The sequence below is a fragment of the Panthera leo genome, chromosome B1 (assembly GCF_018350215.1).
Source record: "Panthera leo isolate Ple1 chromosome B1, P.leo_Ple1_pat1.1, whole genome shotgun sequence".
NCBI classification, from domain to species: Eukaryota; Metazoa; Chordata; class Mammalia; order Carnivora; family Felidae; genus Panthera; species Panthera leo.
In genome coordinates, this window is record NC_056682.1 from 115,957,459 (window position 1) to 115,982,488 (window position 25,030).

Below are 25,030 nucleotides of genomic sequence, written 5' to 3' on the forward strand. Positions count from 1 at the left end.
TGACACCCTTCAGGAAAGCTGACAAATCATTTGTCAAAAAAACTTAGGAAATCAAGGAATATGGCAATAATTGTTGAATAAATGACCACTGGTAACATAGGTGCACTATACAAAGAGATCCCGGTAGATAAATAATGTGCAGCACAAATTGGATAGCTGTTCACCAAATTATTTCTCTTTTCTCCCAGTAATAAACCTAGGGTAGATTTCCCAATTTCCTTTACATTTCAATGCTTTCATATAATTCCTAACCAATAAAATGTGGTGGAATAATGTACATAACTTCCAGACTTGACTCAAAGACACCTCCCACATAATCATACACTCTCTCTCTCTCTTTTCCCCAATTCACCAGTAGGAGTTGGTGCCCAAAAGACCTGGGAGCCATGAATTGAAAATGAGTCTCACTCAGCCTGGGTCCCTGAATAACTGCATAGAGCAGAGACCACTCTTTACTGTCACCACCTCTGATTCACTATACATGAACAAGAAAGAAAGAACTATATTAAGTCACCAAGATTTCAGAGTTATCTGTTTACAGCATCTATCACTACTTTAACTACCAAAGGAGGACACAGTTTTCTTGCAACTAAACAGTAGCCTTGCTATATTTGGTTAAGTTTCTTTTAAATTTTGTAACATTACTTTGGCTTCTTCTTTTTCACGATGCCCCATATCTTATTTATTTATTTATTTATTTATTTATTTATTTTCCTTATTTGGAGAAGCAGTTAGAAAAAAGCAATCCACATAGAGTCAGAAAGTCTACCTTTTAATCTCAGCTACCTACTAGTCATTGATTTTGAGTGTGCCACTTTCACTTAACTATCTCTAAATCATCTTTGATTCTTTGATTCTCTTTTGTAAACACAGAGCATTATCACCACTTTCACCCACTCACTCCTCTAATGCATCCTTTTTTGCCTTATTTACCAAGGCTTATCTCTTCTTATTCTGCTTTTCTCCAGTACAACTTTCCAGTTCTGAAATTATGGCAACACAACTCCACTATGTATTATGTTTTCTTCCTTTAACTTGTTCTTTCAAATCATTGGTTGATATGAAACTCTTTTATGGTCTTCCACCATCTACTCTGTCTGGCTCAATGTCTGGTTCAGCCATACTCAGTACAGGTTACCTCAAATGAGATGTGACCATGCACCTAGCACCCACTTAGAATGCAATTTCAAGATATGACACCAGGACTCAAATCCAGGCCTTCTGTTACCAAGATAGACCACATCCTGGGCCATAAAACAAACCACAACACATCTTAAAGAATTTAAATAGTACAGAATGTGTTCTCTGATTATAGCAGAATCAAACTAGAAATCAATAATTGAGATTAAAAGGAAAACTTTAACATGTGAAAATTAAACAATACTTCCAAATAATCCATGGGTCAAAGATAGTGTCAAAGGAAACATTTTCAAATGCATACCACTGAATGAAAATGAAAATATAACATATAAAAAAGAGTGGGATGTAGCTAAAGCAGCAGCACCAAGAAAGATATTTCTAGTACTAAATGCATACATTAGAAACAAATAACAATTGCAAGTCAATAATTTAAGTTCCAAAAAAAAAAAAAAAGAAAACTAGAAAGGTAAGAGCAAAATAAAGCTAAAACAATCAGAAAAAAAGGAAATATTAAAGAGTAGAAACCAATGATGTTGAAAACAAGTAAACAATGGAAATAACCAATGAAATAAGCTATTTTTTAAAATGTCAAGTAAATCGATAAATCTCTAGGAAATTAACATAATAAAAAGAGAGATGATTCAAATCACCAATATCAAAAATGGAATAGGTCACATCACTTCATTTAAAAAAAATGAACCACCAACTGGAAAATGGACAAAAGATATGAACAGATGTTTCATCAAAGAGTCATATAAATGATACATGAGCATATGAAAGAATGTTCAACATCATTAGACATTAAAGAAATTCAATCAAAATCACAATAAGATTTTACTACACACCTATTAGAATGGCTAAAGTAAAAAAAAAATAGTAACAGCAAATGCTGGCAAGGATGAAAAGAAATGTATTACTTATACATTGTTAGTGAAAAAGTTAGATCATTTCCTATAAAATGAAATATGCAATTACCATATGACACAGAAATTCCACTTTTGAGCATTTATCCTAGAAAAATGAGCAACTTATGTTTACATATAACACATAAACATGATGTTTATAGCAACTTTATTTGTAATAATCAAAAACTAGGAAAAAAAATATAATATCATTCTACAGGTGAATGGGTAAACAAACTGGGGTACCATGTACCACGTAATACATATACCATGCAATGCTAATCAATAAAAAAGGAAAACTATTGATACCGACAACAATTTGGATGAACCTTTAGAGTTTATGCTGAGTGGAAAACAGTAAATCCCCCCAAATTACACACTACGTGATTCCAAATACACACATACACACAACTGTTAGAACTAATAAACAAATTCAGCAAAGATGTAGGATATAAAATAATATATAAAAATTAGTTGAATTTTTATACACAGTCAACTATCCAAAAAATCAAGAAAACAGTTTCATTTATAATAGCATCAAAAATAATAAAATACTTGGGAATAATTTTAACCAAAGAGGTGAAAGACTCATACACTAAAAACTATGAAACATTGTTGAGAGAAATTAAAGAAAACACAAATAAATGGAAAGAATTCTGTGTTCATGGATTGGAAGACTTAATATGAAGGGGAAAATCTTCACAATAATGAGTTTCACAATTATTTCTTGCATATAGCACCAAAAGCACAGGCAACAAAAGCAGAAATAGACAAATGGATGACATCAATCTTTAAAACTTTTCTGTATCAAAGGATACAACCAACAGAGTGAAAAGACAACCTATGAAATGGGAGAAATATTTACAAATCATGTATATCTGATAAAAGGTTAATATCAAGAATATATAAAGAACTCCCACGATTCAACAATAAAAAAATAAATAACCTAATTTAATAATGGGCAAAGAGGAATGTGGAGGAAAAGACTACAAAGTAGGAGGTTCGTGAGCTCTATTCCTTCCATGTACACACCAAGGCAACAACTACATTTATACAATCGACTCCGAAAACAACCTGAAGACTGGCAGAATAGATCTTCTACAGCTAGTTGTAGAGAGAAGGCCACATTAAAAAGGGTAGGAGAGGTGGAAACACAGTCACAAACCAAACCTCTTGTCATGGTTAGACATACATAGGAGAGACGTCACAAGCATGAAAGAACAAGGGGATCAGACTCCACACTGGGTACTTGTGTTCATGAGGTCCCACACCGGGAAAATGAGACCCCATAATGTTGCTGTGAAAATCAGTAAGGCTTAATTCTAGGGGAGAGCCAGAGGACAAAAAGAAACTGAGTCCCTGCCCTTAAAGAGCCCATAAGCTACATAACTCAGCTTGAGGAACAGCACAAAAGCAGCCATTTAAAAAGTGCCTAGGATATAAGTGAAAGAGATTTTTTCACTAATCTTAGAACATATGCTTGAGGCTCAGGGATCTACAAGAAATTTCTCCAGGAACAAAAGTCTTGGTGTGTGCCATTTTCCTTGTCCTCCCCGAGCCTAGATAGCTGGAAACTTTGGGGAGCCAGTTCAAGCACTCTCCATATACAGTGCTAGCACCATGAGCCTCACCATGGCCTTCCCTTGCAGACTTGCCTCCCCTAACCCACCCAATTCTGTAGGCATCCTGCAAAGCAGCTCCTGCCCCAACAAACTCAGCAGAGACACCAGCTAGACCAGTGCCACCCTAAAGTGACTCCTGCCCTGAGGAGTAAAGGAGATAGTCACACACAATGCACCCACAGTTCCTGTGGTCAGGCCTCTTAGCTGACTGTTCATGGCCAAGCCGTGCCCTTCTGTGCACCTCCAGCTATGGCAAGGCTAACCACAGACAACTAGATTAAATGCTTCCCTGCCCACTAATGAACCCATGGTGGCTGCAGGCAGGCCTCTCAACAGTGCAGGGAGCAAACCCCACCAGTGTTTCCACAGCAAGCAAAGCAGGTCATGCAGCCAAGCAATCATGGTCAGCCATAGCAGGGAGGTAGGTGCACACAGCCCATGCAGGGGAACCCCTGGAATGCCTGGTTTTGGTAACAAGGGTGGATTGCACTATAGGGCACCACAGAACCACTTCAATTTAAGGCCACTACTTTCAAAACCAGGAGATGTAGCTGACTTAACTAATTTACAGACACAGAGTTAGACAAAAGATAGACAGAGAGGAATATGTCCCAAATAAAAACAAGTGAAAATCACAAACAGCTAAATGAAACAGAGATAACCAATATACCTGATAAAGAGTTCAAAGTAATGGTTATAAAGATAATGGACTTGAAAAAAGGTAGATGAACTCAGTGAGAATTTCACCGAAGAGACAGAAAATATAAATAAGATAACCAGTCAGAGCCAAAGAATACAATAACTGAAATTAAAAAAATAAAGGAATCAACAACAAATTAGAGGATGTAGAGGAACGGTACACTGATCTGAAAGATATGGTAATGGAAAGCAACTAAGCTGAACAGCAAAAAGATAAAAGAATAATAAAAAATGATATAGGTTAAGGGAACTCTGTGACTTCATCAAATTTAATAACATTTTCATTATAGGAATCCCAGAAGGAGAAGGGGGACAGAAAACTAATTTGAAGAAATAATGTCTATAAAATTTTCTAGTTCTGGGAAAGGAAATGGACATCCAGGTCCAGAAAGCCAAGAGAGCCCCTAACAAGATGGACACAAGAAGGTCCATACAAAGACACATAATGAATAAAATGGCAAAAATAAATGATAAAGAGAGAGCCTTAAAAGCAGCAAGAGAAAAGAAAAAAACAACAAACATAAGAAAAACAAAACAAACAAAGCAAGCAAACAAACAAAAAAACAAGGGGCTTCTGCGTGGCTCAGTCAGTTAAGTGTCCAAATCTTCACTTCACCTCAGGTCATGATCTCACAGTTTGTGAGTTTGAGCCCTTGGGTTTCTGTCTCCCTCTCTCTTTCTCTCTAATCTTCCCCCACTTGCTATCTCTCTCTCAAAAAATATATAAAAATAAAAATAAATTAATAAAAATAATAGTTTACATACAAGGGAAACACCATAAGGATACCAGTTATTTTTCAACAGAAACTTTGCAGGCCAGAGGACATGGCATGATATATTCAAAATGCTGAAAGGAAAAAACCTATAGCCAAGAATACTCTACCTGGCAAGGCTATCATACAAAACTGAAGGAAAGATAGAGTTTTCCAGCGAAACAAAAGTTAAATGAGTTTATCACTATGAAACCAGCCTAAAGACATATACCAACTGAAAGTGAAGGAATGGAAAAAGATATGCCAAGCAAATGGAAGAGAAAAAAAAAAAAAAAAGGCCAGGATGGTGATACTTGTATCAGACAAAATAGACTTCAAAACAAAGATTGTATCAGGGCATCTGGGGTGGCTCAGTTGGTTAAGTATCTGACTTGATCTCAGCTCAGGTCTTGATCTCAGGGTCATGAGTTCAAGCCCCATGTTGGGCTCCACACTGAAAGTGGAGCCTACTTAAAACAAACAAACAAACAACAAAGACTATATCAAAAGACAAAGAAGGGTATTACATAATGATAAAGAGATCCGTTCAACAAGAGGATATAACAATTGTAAATATCTATGCACCCAACATAAGAACACTAAAATACATAAAGCAGGTGCCTGGGTGGCTCAGTCGATTAAGCACCCAACTCTTGATTTTGACTTAGGTCATTATCTCATAGTTCGTGAGATTGAGCCCCACATTGGGCTCCCTGCTGACAGTGTGGAGACTGTTTGGGATTCTCTCTCTCTCTCTCTCTCTCTCTCTGCGCCTCCCCCATTCATGTGCTCTCTCTTAAATAAATAGATAAATGAATAAACATTTTTTTAATTTAAACAATACATAAAGCAATATTAACAGACATAAAGGGAGAAATTGACAGTAATACAGTAATACTAAGAGACTTTAACACTTCACTGACATCAATAGAGAGATCATCCAGACAGAAAATCAACAAGGAAACAATGGCTTTGAAGAACAGATCAGACCAGATGAACCTAAAATATATATGCAGAACACCCCATCTAAAAGCAGCACAAAGCATATTTTCAAGTACACATGGGACATTCTCCAGGATAGATCACATGTGAGGCCACAAAACAAGTCTCAATAAATAACATTGAAATCACATCTTTTCCAACAAAAATGATATGAAACTAGATCAATTAAAAAATAACTAGAAAACTACAAAATATGAAGGCTAAATAACATGTTACTGGATAACGAATGGTCAACTAAGAGATCAAAGAGAAATAAAAAAAAATCCATGAATACAAGTGAAAATGGAAACACAATGGTCCAGAATCCTGGGGATGCAGCAAAAGCAGTTCTAAGAGGGAAACTTATAGTGATACAGGCCTACTAAAAGAAATAAGAAAAATATTAAATAAATAGCCTAACTTTATGACTAAAGGAATCAGAAAAAGAAAAACAAAGACCAAAGTTAGTAAGGGGAAGAAACGATACAGATTAGAGCAGAAATAAATGAAATAGAGTCTAATAAAAGGAAAGAAAAGAAAATATCAATAAAACCAAGAAGTTGTTCTTTGAAAATATCAACAAAATTGATAAACCAAACATATCAAGAAAAAAGAGAAAGGACTCAAATAAATAAAATCAGAAATGAAAAAGAAATAACATCCAACACCACAGAAATACAAAGAATTATAAGAGAATACTATAAAAAATTACATGCCCATAAATTGGACAACCTAGAAGAAACAGATGAATTCCTAGAAACATACAATTTTCCAAAATTGAGTCAGGAAGAAATAAAAACTTTGAACAGTTTGGATAACTAGTAACCAAATTGAGTCAGCAATCAAAAAAATCCCAAAAAACAAAAGTCCAGGACCAGATGCTATCACTACTAAATTCTACCAAATACTTAAAATAGAGTTAATACCTATACTTCTCAAACTATTCCAAAAAATAAAAGAGGAAGCAATGTTTCCAACTTGATTGTACAAGGCCAAAAATATCCTGCTATAACAACAAAGACACTACAATAAAAGAAAATTATAGGCCAATATTCCTGGTGAACATAGATGTAAAAACACTCAACAGAATATTAGCAAACCAAATTCAACAATACATTAAAAGGACAACTGCCATAATCAAATGGGATTTATTCCAGGGATGAAAAGGTGGTTCAGTGGGGAGCCTGGGTAGCTCGGTCAGTTAAGCGTCCAGGTCTTGATATCAGTTCCAGTTGTGATCTCAAGGTCGTGGGATCGAGCCCCATGTCAAGCTCTGCACTGAGCATGGAGCCTGCCTTGGATTCTCTTTCTCCCTCTCTTCCTGTCCCTCCCTTCCCCCCATAAAAATAAATAAACATTAAAAAAAAAAAGAAAAGGTAGTTCAGTATTCACAAATCAATCAATGTGACACATCGCATTAACAAGAGGAAGAATAAAAACCATAAACCATCTCTAGAGATGGAGAAAAATCATTTGGCAAAATACAACATCCATTCATGATAAAAACTCAATAAAGTGGGTTTGCTCAGAAAATGGCTCAATGTAAGAAAGGACATAAATGAAAAACCCAGCACTAACATACTCAATGGTGAAAAACTGAAAGCTTTTCCTCTAAGATCAGGATCAAGACAAGTATGTCTACTCCCACCAGTTTTATTCAACATTTTACTAGAAGTCCTAGATGCAACAATCAGACAATTAAAAAAAAAGGCATCAAAAGCGATAAGGAAGAAGTAAAGCTGTCACTATTTGCAGATGACATGATATTGTATATAGAAAACCCTAAACACTCTACCAAAAAAAAATATTAGAATAAATGAATTCAGTACAGTTGCAGGCTACAAAATTAATATACAGAAATCTTTTGCACTTCTTTTTTTAAAATATTTTTTATCTTTATTTATTATTGAGAGACATAGACACAGAGCGTGAGCAGGGGAGGGGTAGAGAGTCAGGGGAGACACAGAATCCGAAGTACGCTCCAGGCTCTGAGCTGTCAGCACAGAGCCCGACGCGGGGCTCGAACTCACAAACTGCGAGATCATGACCCGAGATGAAGTTGGTCGCCCAACCGACTGAGCCACCCAGGCACCCCTGCATTTCTTTTTTATTTTTAATGTTTATTGATTTGTTTATTTTGAGAGGGAGATAGAGTGGGAGCAGAGGAGGGGCAGAGAGCAAGGGAGAGCGATAGAATCCCAAGCAGACTCTATTGTCAGCACAGAGCCCAACGGAGGGCTCAATCTCATGAACCATGAGATCATGACCTGAACCAATATCAAGTGTTAGATGCTTAACCAACTGAGTCACCCAGGTGCTCCATCCTTTGCATTTCTATACTCTAATAAAAAAGCAGTAGATGGGGTGCCTGGGTGGCTCTCAGTCGGTTGGGCATCCGACTTCAGCTCAGGTCACGATCTCGCAGTCCGTGAGTTCGAGCCCTGCATCGGGCTCTGGGCTGATGGCTCAGAGCCTGGAGCCTGCTTCCGATTCTGTGTCTCCCTCTCTCTCTGCCCCTCCCCCGTTCATGCTCTGTCTCTCTCTGTCTCAAAAATAGATAAACGTTTAAAAAAAAAAAAAGCAGTAGAAAGAAAAATTAAGATGGGGAAAAGACAGTCTTTTCAATAAATGGCATTGGAAAAACTGGACAGCTACATTTAAAAGAATAAAACTGGACCACTTTCTTATACCATACACAAAAATAAACTGAAAATGGATTAAAGACAGAAATGTGAGACTTGAAATCATAAAACTCCTAAAAAAATACATAGGCAATAATCTCTTGGACATCAGCCTTAGCAACATTTTTCTACATATGTCTCCTGAGACAAGGGAAACAAAAGCAAAATTAAACTATTGAGACTACACCAAAATGAAAAACTTTTACACAGCAAAGGAAAGCATCAATAAAATGAAATGGGAGTCTACTGAATGGGAGAAGATACTTGCAAATGATATATCTGATACAGGTTTAATATCCAAAATATATAAAGAACTTGTGCAACTCAACACCAAAAAAACAAATAATTAGTTTAAAAACTGGGCAGAGGACCTCAATACACATTTTTCCAAAGAAGACATACAGATGGCCAACAGAAAAATGAAAATCAAAACCACAATGAGATATCACTCCACACCAATCAGAATGGCTAGTATCAAAAAGACAAGAAATAACAAGTGTTGGCAAGGATGTGGGGAAAAGGAAATCCCCATACACTGATGGTGGGAATGTAAATTTATGCAATCACTGTGGCAAACAGTATGGAGGTTACTCAAAAAATTAAAAATAGAGTTACCATATAATCCAGTAATTCTACTACAAAATATCTATGAAAATTTTTAAAAACCCACTAATTCAAAAAGATATATGTACTTTCACATTAATTGCAGCATTATTTATAGTAGCTGAGATATGAAAGCAACCCGTGCCAATCAAGATATATTAATATATGCAATGAAATATTATTCTGCCATTAAAAGGAATGAATCTTACCATTTGAAACATTAATGTAAATAGAGATTATGATAAATGAAATAAATCAAAGAGAAATATCATATGATTTCACTTATATGTGGAATCTAAAAAACAAAATAAGTGAACAAACAAAAACAAACTCATATATAGAGATCAAACTGGTAGTTGCCAGAGGTAAGGTAAGTGGGGGTATGGGTGAAATAAGTGAAAGAGATTAATAGGTACAGACTTACAGTTATAAAATAATTAACTCATGGAGATGAAAAGTAGAGCATTGGGACTCTAGTCAATAATATTGTAGTAACTTTGGTGACAGATGGCAATGACACTTACTGTGGTGAGCACTAAATAATGTATAGAATTGTCAAATCACTGTGTTGTATATTTGAAACTAATATAATATTGTATGTCAGCTACACTAAAATGATAAAAATAACAAAAGCTTTAAATTGGCAAAGGACTGGATATTTCTCCAAAATTGATATATGAATAGCCAATATGCATATGAAAAGATGCTCAACATCACTAATCATCAGGTAAACTAAAACTACAGTGAGATGTCACCTCATACCAATAGAGGCTGACTGCTACCAAAAAAGCAAAAATATCACTGTTAGTGAGGATGACAAGTTGGGACACTTGTAGACTATTAATGGCATTGCACCATTTTACAGTATGGAGGTTCTTCAAAAATTAAAAATGGAACTACCATATGGTCCAGTAATCCCTCTTCGGGGTATATATCCAAAAAAACTGAAAGCAGGATCTCAAAGAGATATTTGTACACCTATGTTCATAACAGCATTACTCATAATCAGCTAAAGGTGGGAGCAATCCAAATGTCTACTGAGGAATGAATGTATCAAATAAAATATGGTACATGCATACAGTGGAGTATTATTCAGCCTCTAAAAACATAAGGAAATCCTGTCACATGCCACAACAGGGATGTAGCTTGAGGATATTATGCTAAGTGAAATAAGCCAATTACAAAAAGACAAATGCTGTATGATTCCACTTAACAAGAGGTATCCAAAGTATTTAAATTCATAGAAACAGAAAGCATAATGGTTGTTACAAAAGGTTAGGGAGAGGGGGAAAAGGGGAGTTGTTTAACGGATATAGAGTTTCAGACTTGCAGGATGAAAAAGTTCTGGAGATCTGTGTCACAACAATGTAATTATACTTAACTACTTAACTGTACACTTAGAAATGGTTAAGATGGTAAATTTTATATTATATATTTTCTATCACAATTAAAAGAAAAGTGAGTCCCAGGCAAACTGAAACAAGTTGATCACCCTTGTACCATCATACTCAGCAATAGGAACATTATACTGTAATTTCATATCAGGAATGACAAGCTTTCCTGCTTTTTAGGCTCAGAGAATACTGCCATCCTGCAAGCTTGAACACAGCACACTTTCTTTAGTATTCCAGGACAACTGGACACAAGATTAAGAAAGATTAAAGACTTTACTGAGGTTTAGAATCGAAAGTTTAAGATTCCGCATAAACTCTCTCTCTAGAATACATCAGGATAGAACAAGTTGAGTGGTCTCCAAGGAACAAGATATCTGATGAGACAGACTATTTTGTTTGTAATTGTTGGTTATGCCCATATTTGAAAGTCCATTATCACCACATTTTTAGGAAAGTATAATTATCGCTGTCTGGTGTCTGCAGAGATGTGGGGAATTTAAAGTCAGTTAATATGTTGACACTGGAGTTTGAAGGTTAAAAAGAGGAATTCTCCTCTGGGTAGTGTTGAACCGGTACCCAACTTAAAGGTGAATCCTGGGGCAAAATGGTAAGAGCCAGCCACCCTATCCCATATTGAAGTTCTCACTCCACAGCCACTCCTGGAGCCTCAGTGATTAAGTTCTCTGCCTTAACTAACTGACAAATATTTGCCTTAAGATTTAGCTGAGGCTTCACTTTTTTGTAACTTTCTTTAGACCCCTTTTCCAGACAGAGCAAGGTAGGCACTCTGTCTCTGCTCTCCACAATTTTGGATAAGTTTGCCTTGTTATTTAAAAAGAAGAAAGAGAGATCTTCCACAGGACATTTAACTCCTACAGAGAGAAGTTTCTTTCTTGTTCATATTTTTAGTGCACATTCAAAAATTGATTGTTGAATGAATATGTGAATTCAAGAGGCAATCTGGAACTAAAGAATCTGAATGAAATGCCCTTCATGAACGTTTCTCCGCATCTACCTTTAGATATAACATTTGTTTTAAAATTCTCTCTTGTAGCTTCCATCACAAATAAAATTAGTTTCCATGGATCTCAGGGCAAATTTTCCAAGATGCATCCCATAGAGCAGCACATGACTGACATAGCCCTCCCCCGCTGTGTCCTGTGACAAAAACTGTCATGTTTTACCTTCTCTTTCGTCTACATTTTCCTCCCACATACTTTTAAATAATTGGACCATAGTATGAACTAATCACTTTCCAAATTTCCTGTTCTTACAAAAAATAAAAAGTATGGTTTTAATTAGAAAGAACAAAGGCAAAAAATTCTCATTCTTTCAAAAGTTAAAAATGACTTGAGAATTCCTTATAATCAAATTCTATACACAGAAAAATTATTCCTTCAGGGCTTGCATTCCATACCCTCCGAATCAGGTTAGGATTAATGGCTAGTGTTTTTGCTTAATCCTATGGAACCATTCTTTTAAAACAAAACACTATTAGAGAGAGCCCTAATAGCAAGATCCCAAGCGGGTACTTTTGAAATTTCATGCTCTTGATAATGAAAGAGAATTGTAAAGAGGCTTCAGCCGAAAGTTTTATTTATTTAAATATATTCAAAGGACAACTATTTCCCTTGTGTTAAAGCTCAGAAAATGTACCACAAGTTTTGTTAGAAATGTAACAAAGTGAATTTATCACGTTCAATGGAGTCAGAGAAATTTGATTACAAACTCCAGGCCTACACCAAAGCACAAATCTGCGCATCCTAAATCTACCATTTATTAGTTGTGACCACAGACAATTCATTTAACTTACTTGAGCCTCTATTTTTCATAAATAAAATATATTTGGTAACATAGGCTTCATAATATTATTTTTTTAACTTTTTAATGTTTATTTTTGAGAGAGAATGAGAGAGAGAGAGAGAGAGAGAGGGAGGGGCAGAGAGAGAGAGGGAGACACAGAATCCGAAACAGGCTCCAGGCTCCAAGCTGTCAGCACAAAGCCTGATGCAGGGCTCGAACTCATGAACCGCGAGATCATGACCTGAGCCGAAGTCAGATGTTCAACCAACTGAGCCACCCAGGAGCCCCATAGGCTTCATATTATTATGAAAACCAAATGTTATATATAAAGCATGTAACAGTGCCTGGCACATTAAATGCATATTACATTTTGTTTCCCTTTCTCTCTCTTGAAGGATTAAATTTATTAAAATTGTACTGAAACTCATATGCTGGGAATAAAATTTCCCAATAAAATGATGAACAGAAATAAAACTTGGTCAATTGATGACACCTGTGTTACTTATATTATTATTATCATGTAATTATAATAACTATATTACTTGTGATTTTTCTTTTCCTGTCTTGAGATGAATTGGCTGAAATGGTGCCATGGTGCCAATACTAACTTTTTTATTACCATTCTTTTAAAAATAACTCATAGAATATTTCAGTTTATATGTCAAGAGGAAAGAACCAACTGACTTTTCAAAGTGTCTGTCATGCTTCTAATCCATATTTTTAAAGCCTTTCCTATTTGAATTTGCATTTTATTCATTTTATTTTATAGGAGAAGAAAATCTTTAATAAAATCAGTAACAATTTCCCTTTTGAACCCAAAGTTGTTGTCCTTTGTTTTCTTATAGCAAAAGCTTATTAACTTTTAAGGCCCATGAATATAGCATGTTTACCAATACTAGTCTCAAAAATAATATGCTTCAGTGTACATTGTAATATCATTTCACAATGATAAATCAGGAAAGAGAATGTGTGTGTGTGTGTGTGTGTGTGTGTGTGCATGCGCGTGTGTTCAGCCACAGAGAAATTTTATGGTTTTCTTGACCTTATTTTGGCAAACTGAAAAGAAAGCTGCTGGGATTTGAAGATGTTATTCCAGAGAATTTATGTGTGCCGAGGCTGATACTAGGGCTTCTGAGCCATTCCCTCTGGCAGTTAAATATGTTCTGAAAATCTTGGCTCTTACATGCAAAATAGCTTTAAAAATAATAAAATAAACAAAAAGAAATGACGATTCAACTAAATAAGAAAATATTTACTATTTCTAAGAAAGGTAAGAAAATTTTTTGAAATTAAATTGAAAAACAACTATACATCAGATTATTTTTTACAAAGTATTCTACATCCTCATTCTGTCAGGAAAGTTATAGTTCCCTTTAGGATAAATGGAAGTATGGCTACTTAGCATTTGATATCTGAAAATGTGCTTATTTAAAATTGGACTGTCAGAGCTGATTAGTTCAGAATTTGTTTTCTACCAGTAATATTGCCTCTTCTTCCACACTTTTGTAGTTCTAGCGAGAAGAAAATATATTCGAGACCAGGATTCTGTCATTACCCTCTAATAGATCCTAGAAAGTCATTATGAATATCTGTCTCTCATTTTGCATGAGCTTAACAGATCTGAATCCTAAGACAGTAAAAGACATAACAGGGAACACACACACACACACATACACACACACACACACACACACACACACACACACACCCCTTCTAAAATATGCTTACAACTATGCTATCATTGTCCCATCTTCACTGCAACTTCCTTCCAACTCTGCCGTCAGTCCACACCCCAGGGAAGTCATGGATTTAATCCTCAGTTAGACCTTATCCTAAAAACAGATATGACCATACTGGGTCTAGACGAGTTGACCCAGTTATATATGCTCCCATGAAATACTGGTGTTTTGCCAGTTAACTGGTCCAAATGCTCCAAAAAAGCAGTGATATTTTTCAGTTCACAGTGGAAAAAACGTTGCTAACAAATAGAATTTTCTCAACGTTCAGCTTTCCTTAGATATTTTCTCATATACCTTTGGAGCTTACTATTTATCTACTGTGATATTCCCACCATACCAATCTCTTTAGCATTCCTAGAACAAACTTCACTTTATTTTATACTCTTTTATCTTTGTACGTACTCACTATTCCCTTTGCCTAAAATATCCCTTTCTCCTTCCTTATCTTCCCACCTTTCTTGCTGTGGCAAAATCCTTCCCATCTTTCCAGTGACAGAATAGATGATATTTAGTCTTGACCTCCTCTTCTACTGTGCCCTTTATGATGTCAAAGTGGATTTAGAGACTTATCTCAGGTGCTTTAATAGGAACAGGTGTATACATCTACCGTAGCATGATCCCTCTGTAACGACACTACTTGCTTACTATTGTTTTCAACAGGTGACAAACTCCAAGAAAGATACTGAGGACATGGTCATCATGGTGTTCTCAAGAGCTAGCATTCATTCAGTAGTGTGACATAGTAATCTTAAGAGTTCTTTTTACTGAGTGATTATGAAAGAATGCTAACAGATGACAAAATGATGGAAGGAATTGCAGACAAATCTTAAAGAAAAAGTTGAAAAGAATTATTATACTACTTGAGTAATTTTTCCTCCATAGATGCTTGTGATTATGATTTTTTATACTGCATACAAATTGTACAATTATTTTTCCCATCTTTGTCTTAGAAAAAATTCCTCCAAATTCAACGTAAAACACAACTGCCTGGAATTTGACCATGTAAACACATTTTGAAAATCACTACCCCCAATCATTTCTTATTTTTCCTCCACCATCACTTCTGTTCTGAGCACACTTCTTTTGACTCTAGCTGCTTCTGTAATCCCTTCGTGTATAAGAATTGACAGACACTTTTAACCATGGATCTCTTACCTTCTTAGAAGAAGATTTACTCTTATTCTTAGCCTCAACTGCCAAGTTCTTAGAAAGAACAAGGTTCTAGAATAAAACTAAGTACTGGAATAATATAAGATGATCATCACGAGTGGGGAGCCTGGGTGGGTTAAGCGTCTGATTTTGGCTCAGGTCATGATGTCACAGTTCGTGGGTGGTCCTAACCCCGGTTCTACAGCATCAGATTCTGTGCAGACAGCTCAGGGGCTGGAGCCTGCTTCGGATTCTGTCTGTCTGTCTGTCTCTCTCTCTCTCTCTCTCTCTCTCTCTGCCCTTCCCCCCACCTCATCCTCTGCCTCTCTCTCTCTCAAAAAATAAAATAAAACATTAAAAAAAAACATTATCATCATGACTAATATGCCATCCTATCTTCTCCACTTTTCAAGGGAATACATTTCAAACAGCTCTCTACATGTTGAGGATACATGTGATGATACACCTTAAATAAATGACAGCAGTATGTGTCATTGCTGTTTGTACCTTTGGGGAAGAATATGATTAAAATTTACTCTTCCTGGGTGAGCCTGGAGAATTCTCTTCACCCATCATGAAAACAGCTTTTATTAAAGTGCCCCTTTAGCTGGTATTACCATGGCTACCAATATCCCCCATTTAACATGTAAGAACTCTGACCTAAGGCATCAAAATTATTTCAGAAAAGAGAATGGAGTGGAGGTGGTTGAATAGTAGTACTCTTTCTTTTTAGTATTTTAGAGACTTGGAGCAAGACTAAGAAAGGTGGCTTTTGTTTGTTTTCTTTTCTTTTGGCAAGTTCTCAAAATTTTATGGATTTTCAGTGGAGCCAGTTTTTCCCCATTCAATCCAAGTGTTCCTGGAAGAGGGTGACTCCACTGCAATGGAGTGACACAATGTCCTTCTCTCTTCTCAGGTGGCCCTGCCACCCTCAGGTCATGCATGCCTCCCAAGATGTCCTTGGTGTCCCCAAGCCTCAATCTATTAAGTCATGTGCAGAAGTAGGCCTCTGCACAGGGCCAGGTCCTTCTTTGAGTTGAATTTGCACTTTTTCTTTTCTTTTATCCTCGTTATTGTTGTTGTTGGTGGTGGTGGTGGTGGTGTTAGATTCTACGTATAAGTGAAATCACATTTCATTTTTGTCTGACTTATTTCTAAGAGGGGTGACTTTTGAACTGACAACACTTCTCCACAAATATTCAAGAGAAACTGAATATTTAGTTAATACTAAGAAAAAAAGTCTTCCATTATATTGAGGTGATATGGTGCCCAGAAATATGGTGCTCAGGTCTGCTAAAATCATTTCTTCCTGAATGCCATCTGCCATCTACCCCTCACTCCCAATCCTCAAACCATACACATCATGTTTTTATTCATTTATGCAGAGAACTCAAACCAAAGGCCATTTCTTCTGAGAAACCTCCCCTGATGCCCAATCTCCCATAGTACTCAGGGCTTTCCACTCACCAAGTGTTTATCACAGCTTTAAACTATTTACTTATCTCTCTTTTCAGCAAATAAAAAAGATCTTGAAGATAAGCAAAAAAATAGGTTTTTCCATCTCTGTATTACTGATATCTAGCAGAGTGTGAAATAAATGTTTGTTGAATACTTGCATGAAAGAAAGAATGAATGTTTCCTATAAGGTGGTGGGTTTCTTTAAAGGAATGGATCATATCTTTTTCATCTGAGTTTTTTCTGTCCATCTCCCAATATTTTCTACATAGCAGCTTCTTTGTAACAGTGAAGGAAAATAAATTCAAAGGGCAGCATTAACATTCATCTGATCTATAAAACAACTCTAAAATAGGTAGATATATTAATACCCCAAGATCCCTTCATTCCTAAGATTCAACGGTGTTATGATGCCAAAGTGTTACGATATCCAAAGATGCCTTTCAGTCACACACTATTTCAGAAGCAGAGCCCAGACTGAACTCAGGCCTTTTTGCTCTCCTTCTAGTTCTCTCTTCACAAAATCATGTTAATTTATACCTCATTTCTTTCATTTCTTCTGGGTCTTTTTTATATGTGGTATTAAGTACTTACTAGAACAACCCTCCTCCAGTAAGACATAGAATTAATAGTAGTTACACTATCTCTGTTCTTAGGACCCACCTCTTCCCCAGTTAAAGCAGGCAGTCACCTTAGAAAATAACACCTGCAAAGATATAGAAGGAAATGATTTGGTCCAGATGGTAATGTTTGGCAGTTGCCAAAAGATTCACATGGCCAAAACTCTAGGCCAAATCAATTCCATCACACTTTGCCTGGAGATGGGCTGAAAACAAAAACATGGTCAATTCCCAGTTTTACTCTGGTTTCTTTGATATAGATTCTCACCCATTAGGGACACAGTTCTGGGACCACAGATCAAAAAACACTGGCCTTTGTTATCCTTTGCTTGCTCTCTCTGACACTGCTTGCTCAAAGAAAAGGAGGTGGATGATTTCCAACTTGGGTTCAGCTCTCCTGAGAATCTTGCGGTTTCATGAGTCTGAAAACAGTACAGTCATTCCCAAGACTACTTTGTCCAATAGTGTGCATAGGATCCCCTGCTCCCAAAGCAAAGCTCTAAAAGCCATTCCATCCATGAAAGCCAGTTCAATCAGCAGCCAAGAGTCAACCTTGATAAATACAATTTTAATAAGTGCTAGAAAATCAGGAAATTGCAGGCCCTTGGCTCTTGTAATTTTTATCATACTGAGTTCCCTACAGAGAGGTAAGGAAGAGCCAGTAATGTGTCATCCTTTCCATCAGAGTCCTGCAAAAAGTCAGTGTTGAAGAGACATTTTCCTGTCAGGTACTACTGTATATCAAATGTATCTACCTCTTGGAGAAAAAGGCAAAATTAATTTGAAAACAAAGAGAAGAGTCTGTAGCAACACTGGCAAAGGATAAGGTTTATAAGCCGGCCCAAGGGTACTCCAAATCTACCATAAGGGAAACATCTGACAAAGAAAAATGTGTGTTGGCAACTTGTTTGATTGTAATTTCAATGAAAAATTGAAACCATACTTCCACGGGATTAAGCTTCCCTCATTCAGCAGAAGGAGGTTCCCGTTTACAAATACTGACCGTGTTAGCATCGCCTGTACCTCTCGTTTCAGGCTGCTTGCCCATAAGTATACATTGTGAGCTTCAGGTGGAAGAAACCTCCTTAAATGTGGCCAGAAATGGTAGAATTGGTTTTTAGTATGTGGAGGACTAAACTGGTTGCATTGGTGACAAAAAGTAGACCTTTGTCTTGCAGATTTAACATTAATGAGAGGATTAAGTAAGTCTAAAGGGATTCCTTTCCAGAGAGATAAGACTCTCTGACGGTATGCAAAAGAGGCCCATAGTTTACCTATTACAGTGTACCTAATACTGAATGGAGGAAAGACACTTTAATTTATCTACCCCATCGGTATGTATCTTTATTTTTGTCATACACAGGAGAGTGGTATAAGGAAACTGGCCTTGCTCTTGGTTTACAAAAGAACAAATGTCTGGTAAGGAAAAGCAATGCACTTAGAACCCAAGGGGTCCTTCACAGCATGTGTTTGCAAAAAATACCAGAACTGTTTACAGCATGTAAATATCCCACAGAGTCAGTCAAAATAGTGATAATTAATGTGTTTAAGGATTAATGAGCTCAAGATCAGTATATGGTGAATACAGCGGACAGTTTAGCACATGCAAGGGCTGGAAGAAGGAATTATTTTGTCTGTATTTTCATTTCTTTATTTTTACCAGCACTGCTGCCTGTCCTGCATTATGGTCCCCATTTGCCTCTTTTACAGTACTCTGACCATCCACAGAAACACACAGATATTGACCTCCTGTGACTAAATGTTTCATAGAAAAATCAATCCTTGGGACAGAAAGAGGATTCTCTACTCCAATGAAATCATTTCACTATATAAAGTATTGAATTATTTGGGAGTGTTTGTAAGAGAAACACACATCTGGTGGGAGGAAGGAAAATGTATCTGAAGGTTAATCCCTTATGAAAGGGCCTCAGCCAAAGAATCTTCTATAGATGTGTGATGAAATTACACTTTCCCTAGGTAGCTCTAATTATGAAGAAAAATGTCTAATGTGGCCCTGCCATGTCTACATTTTATATAGGTTTCCAAGGGCAGGAGCCATAGCTTTTAAACATTGACTCTATTATCTGGCATATGATTGATGCTGTTAGTAAAGTAAAATACCTTTTTATAGAAACTCTGCTTTTATAAATTCAAGAGAAAGAACATAAAAATCAGAAGCCAAGAGTCTTTTCAATACAAAAATCAGTAAGATTTGCTACAACCAAAGAAAAAGCAGCTGGAGTTTTATATATTACATTAAGGCTAACTCCAGCTCCACTGATGCCAATCCAAGACTGATTTAAATCTTCTTCCTTTCTTCCATTTCTTTAATGAGTAATCTAATAGATTAAAATTATCATTTTGTTTCCAGAGGTTAAGTTGCTATGAGTGTGGGCAATAGGAGGAATCGTTCCACTAATTCCAACAGCTTTCTGCCCACGCAACACCTTGTCTGGCCATAGTGGAAATAAGAAATAATTTATCACATACCGCTGAATATACAATGGTAAAAGTCATGTAGGGCACCAGAGCGATCCCATACATCCTTGGCTGTCTTACCGGATTTTGTTTAGAGAAGGAAGAGCTCTTCTTTCAGGTCTTTCTGGGTCCCAGGGGGCAAAGCACAAGCCCTGATAGGAAGCAGTTTGTATTACAAATGGCTTAAGGGAGAATCTCTTTTCTCTGTGAATAGCCATTATGACTCTCCTAGATCATGATGTTGCTTGGGGGTAAATGGATGGATGAAAATTCTGTTACCTTGGATAATTGAAACTAAGATGTTTTTCCAATGAACCTTGGATAATTGAAACTGAAATGTCTTTTCAAAATACCAAAAGGCAAACTGAAGAAATGGAAATAACCAGAAAGACACAATATATGTGGTTACAAAAATGTGGGATCTGCAGCATCAGTATCATCAGAGAACCAGCTCCAAATGCAAATTCTTGGGTCTTTTCCAGACCTATTGAATTAAAATTCTAGAGGTGGAGCCAAGCAACCTGTGTTTTATCAAACCCTCTAGATGATTCTGAAACTTGCTAATATTTGAGAATCACTGTTAAAGACTAAGGACAAGTGCAGAGAAGGGGTAGATAAGGAACAAAAATGCCTGCCAGATGGTGAAGATTTGAGAGAATGATGGTAGCAAAAAGACGGAACAGTGTCCATGAAAGTTGCAGGCAGTGGACTGACTAAAAAATTAATATTTTAAAACTGTAATCTTTATGTATCCAACTTGATCTATAAAATAATGCTCTTATTGCATTCAGTACTTTTTGAACTTCTACTTTAATACAGAGTAAGGTCTAAAGTTTTGGAATTAAGGGAAAACATGAATATTTATCTTTTTAAGATAAATATCTTTGAATTTATCTTAAATATCAAGCACTAGAAATAATATCAAGATCAAGTAACCTAAAGGTCAGCTTTGGGAAGATTCAGTGAACACTTTTTTTCTTGACAGATTCCTGTTTAGTAATCAATAATCCTTCCCTGCAGGTCAATGGTTCTAAATTAGAACAAAGGGCTTTAGTTAAGTACATTTGTTAAGCAACGAAATGGCTGACACACACAAAAAAGGTACATACATTACTTTCAGGCTTTCAAGTTTATCTTCTGATCTCAGTCTACAAGTTCATAAATACAATTTTCACAAAAGTATATATTTCCCAGCCCTATATAATTTGATAAATAGGTCTTTTCCTTTTAAAGTAAACCCAAAAAGCATTGGAGAGTTGCTGAGGGATCAAGCATTTAGCAGACAATATGCTAGAAAATACACTTTTAGTACATGTGCTGTTGAAATGAGCACTAGAAAATATATTTTTAAATAGTTTTACTGTCCTGAGTTCCTGAATTAGAAGATTTGTTTTACCCTGTTTCTCCCTAGCTGTGTGTCTTGAGACCAGCCCCTTAATCCTTCTGCAACATATTTCTTAACTTTTAATATGTATCCAATCATATCTTTCTCTAAAGCTTATGAGCTTAGATGGTATAATGTATGGTAAAGTCTTGGTAACATTTAGTTTATGTGCTATGTAAACAAGAGGTATGGTTTTTAAAAAAAGTCTAGAACATTCATATGCTTTAAAATGTGTTCTTTTAGAATCATTTAACATAAGAATCTTTGAAGTATACATTGCCAAAATATAAAATAACCCTGAAAATCTTTAGTTTTTTATCAGCAAATTAAAAGTGTTCACTCTGTTAAATATAATGGCTAATTTAGTTTCTTCTGAACTACTTCAAAAACTTTTTTCTGCCTTTAAGTTTATTGACTGAAATTTTCTATTCATTAAGACTAGGCAAAAATGACCCTGTCAAGCATTATTTTGGCTCGTGCTAATACAGGGAGCAATTGTAAAGGGGAATCCTCGGCCTTTTACATTCACTTAGCAATTTATAGCCCAAAATAGAGATGCGCAAAGAGCTGTTTTGCAGTATCTCTGTCCTTCCAATACATCAAAAAGCCAGGATGATGTAGCCTCTGGGAAAAGAAGACATTTTGGGAGCTGTAAACAGAACAGCAGCCTAAATGCTCAGGTGACCTGGAACCGCAGACAGATCATCACACTCAGATTTGCCAAACAAGAGGGAAGGTCTTAAGACACAAACAGCTGAGAAATGAGTTGATCTGATGAACTTTTGCATGATTCATGGTCAGAATACAATGAAATACAAGGAGACCTGAGAGATTCATTGAGATAGTATTAAACCTTTACCACTCTTTAGTCTCCAGAGAACCTAGTTATCTGAAAAATGTACATATAAATCTGGTTCATTCAACCTTTCAGTGCTATTTCAACTTCTAGGAGGAACACTGCCCCTTGCCCCATTTTGCTGGGGGCAATATTTAATGAAAAGTTCTATTTAAAATAGAGTAATGTGCTAGGGGGAGGGTAATTCTCCTTAAATAACCTACCATTTCTATGAAATCTGTCTTTGTAGTCTATGCTTTTGATTTTTATAGGGAAGAAGAATTTTTTACATTGGGAGAAAATCCAAAACAAAGAGACTTGGGAAGTAGGACTTGCTTCACTCTGCAGGGACAACAAGAGGAGCTTCACATTTGCTGAGAGTGTACTTTCTTAAGTAGTTACATATGGTTTGCATCTGTTCATCTCTTGAGCGCCCTATATCTTTAACATTTCATTATTTAGTGAATTTTCCATTAGTTTTAATTACTTAAAAAAAAAACACCTTTCCAAAATGGCACCTTTTGAATTGTGAGTCCTGTATCCTTCACTAAAGTAAATCATTTTGTGGCTGTTTCATTACAGGAACCTCCAGAGAAGAGCGCTAAAAATGCAACCCCATTCATTTCATTCAATAAACTTTTATTACACACATATTAGGCTAGATGCTGGATACTTTTTTCTTAGTCTTCTCTCTAATTCTCACTGTGTATTAAACATTCACTGTATATGCATTGACATTCTTTTGAGTATTAATTGAAAATTTTCAAAAAGATCATACATTTCTATTTAAGATATTATTATTTATCAGGTACCCTGGGTGAAAATAGCACAGGATGAAGAGTAGGAAGCTTGGGTTCCAGCCACAGTTCTGCCAGTAAAATATTACATGAGATTAGACAAGCCCCGTAGCCTCTGGTGCAGGGTATCCTCTTGGGAAAAGTAAGTAGTTGGACTAGAAAACTGTAAGGTCCTTCTGGTTCTGGGACTTGTGGGTTTTTCATAGAACAGTGCACTGTCATGATGTAATCTGAAATCTCTGTCTCTGATGGCAATTATGCTCTTGACAATTCTGACACAGTATTTTGATTTCAGCATTCACTGACTGAGAGGAGGCACGGATCACTTGGGGTGAACACCATAGCCATGGACTAAGAAATTATTTTTATCATAAACTGTGACAACTACTTCCTCCATGTTCAGTGTCAACTCAATTTCTCACCTGAAGGTTAACTGTTCTGTGGTCTAACTGTCAGCTGCACACAGTCTGGTTAAACCTCTGATGGCTGGCTCTGGCTGTCGGCTGAGAAGCCAGTTAGAAAATATTTGGATCCTGGACGTTGACTTTGGGGCTTTTTGATCCAGAGGGAGGTATCAAATACTATGTGGATCAGGCACTAAAGCCCTTCCCAGCATAGTCAGGTTTCCACTGTAATTGTGATGCTATAAACTGGATAGTAGCCGCGTCGGTGCTGTGTGCCTCAATCTAGAAGTCTAGAATGGTCCAAATGGCCCGGGGGGAGAAAACCTTTGAGGCCTTCCCAAACATAGAGCTCACAGCTGCCCCCACCCCCACCCAGGCTGCACACAGCTGCTTGTAGCCACCTTTCCTGACATAGACTTAAGTCAGCTGCTTTTGGATTTGCGGGGCCAGAGGGAAATAGAGGAGGGGACAGAAACGTGAGAGAGACGGAAACGGGTGTTTTCATGTCCTGTGTCCTCAAGGGGTTATCATTTGGATAAGTTTGAGAGTTATTTCAGAATATTATACAGACTCACTTTATTTCTCAGAATGAGAGAAATGATCCTCAATATGCTCACCAATAATGCCTGCAGCATTACAGAAATCAGGTCTAGGATTTGGTCAAGTCCCTGGAGTAGCCAGTCACCCTCCACCTTTACCAAGTCCATTACAGGCCCTACATCCCAGGGCCCTTTCCCATCCCTCACCCTCCTCTTCCCCAAGCCCCTCCCCCCTCACCTCCCTCCTAACTCCATAGTGTGTCTGCATGCTTCTATAGCTCCACGTGTGGTCTAAGTGTGTCTCTTTCTGTCTGTCCCTTTCTGACTTTCTTTCAAGCTCTCTTGGTCTGTGACTAGGTATGTTTCTCTTTCTGTTTCTCTTTCTATTTCTTCCTTCCTGCCCTCTTCCCTCAAACCATTCCTGATCAAGTAGAAAATAAAATGAATTTAACGTTTCTAAAAACACACCAATCATTGACATCACTAATTTTGCTCTTAAAAGTTACAGCATCCATACAAATATAGGTTGAAAACAGATCAAATTCCTTTCTTTTAATTGTCTCCAATAACGGAAGGGGTGAGGAAAAATTTGGAAATCCTGTTCTCAGGCTTGGGAGTGAATACTTGGGAGGACTCAGATGATGCCCACCATGTATCCCAAATTAGGCCTCTACCTCTGGAAACTCTAGAGGTGACACCCAGCCTCGCGAGTGATGGTGTATGGCATAGGTGTAGCCCACTCACCTCCCAGGGTCCTCCTTGTCTCCAGGGGCTGGTGCTCACCTCTGCTCCGGAACCCTTCCAGTGGGTGTTTCCATTAAGGTAACACAAGCTTCGGAGTTAAAAGGCTTAGATTCATAATGCGTGCTCTGCCTCTCACCACGTGGCTTTTAAGTTATCACTTATTTTTTTCTTTTTTCCCATTCTTTCTATATATGAGATGGAAACAGCACTAATCTTTATGAGATTTTTAAGGTTCTTGGGACAGTGAAATAATAATGCATAATGTATTACTGCTTGTTTTGGTTGGTTTTTTGTTTATTAATTCTGAGG